This window comes from Vulpes vulpes, chromosome 1 (genome assembly GCF_048418805.1).
Source record: "Vulpes vulpes isolate BD-2025 chromosome 1, VulVul3, whole genome shotgun sequence".
Classification (NCBI taxonomy): Eukaryota; Metazoa; Chordata; class Mammalia; order Carnivora; family Canidae; genus Vulpes; species Vulpes vulpes.
The window spans coordinates 133,455,019-133,455,588 of record NC_132780.1 but is presented as its reverse complement, the minus strand read 5'-3'; positions in this window follow the sequence as shown (position 1 = coordinate 133,455,588).

The following is a 570-nucleotide window of genomic DNA, read 5'->3' as shown; positions in this document are numbered from 1 at the left end:
TAGTGTGTCCAGCGTGTGCCAGACCTCTCTGGGTTGGATTAGTTTCGTGTGGGTGTTGTTTTTTTTTTTTTTTTAAGATTATTTATTTATTCATTCATGAGAGAGAGAGAGAGAGAGGCAGAGATCCAGGCAGAGGGAAAAGCAGGCTCCATGTGGGGAGCCCGACGTGGAACTCAATCCCAGGTCTCCAGGATCAGGCCTTGGGCTGAAGGCAGCACTAAACCACTGAGCCACCCGGACTCCCCGCGTGTGGGTATTTCTGCCAGGTTAGGGCCTGGTCGGTCACCCCACCCTGCCCCATCTGTGCTGGGGGACCCCATGCCAAACCCCATTCAGAATAGGTATGATTCGAAGAGCCCATGAAAGCTTCGCAGACTTCCTTTCCCCCACCCCCTCCTGCCAAGTCGAGTGCTGAAATGTGCCCAGTGCTGGCCTAGGTTCTGTTGTTGCATTGTCTCTGAGTGAAGGGACTTGCCCAAGGTCTTCGTGGTGGCTACTTCTGGTTCTCACTGTCCTGTCCTCACTTTAGAGCAGAAAAGAGAGCTCAAGGAGGATGAGCCCTGGCTTGCA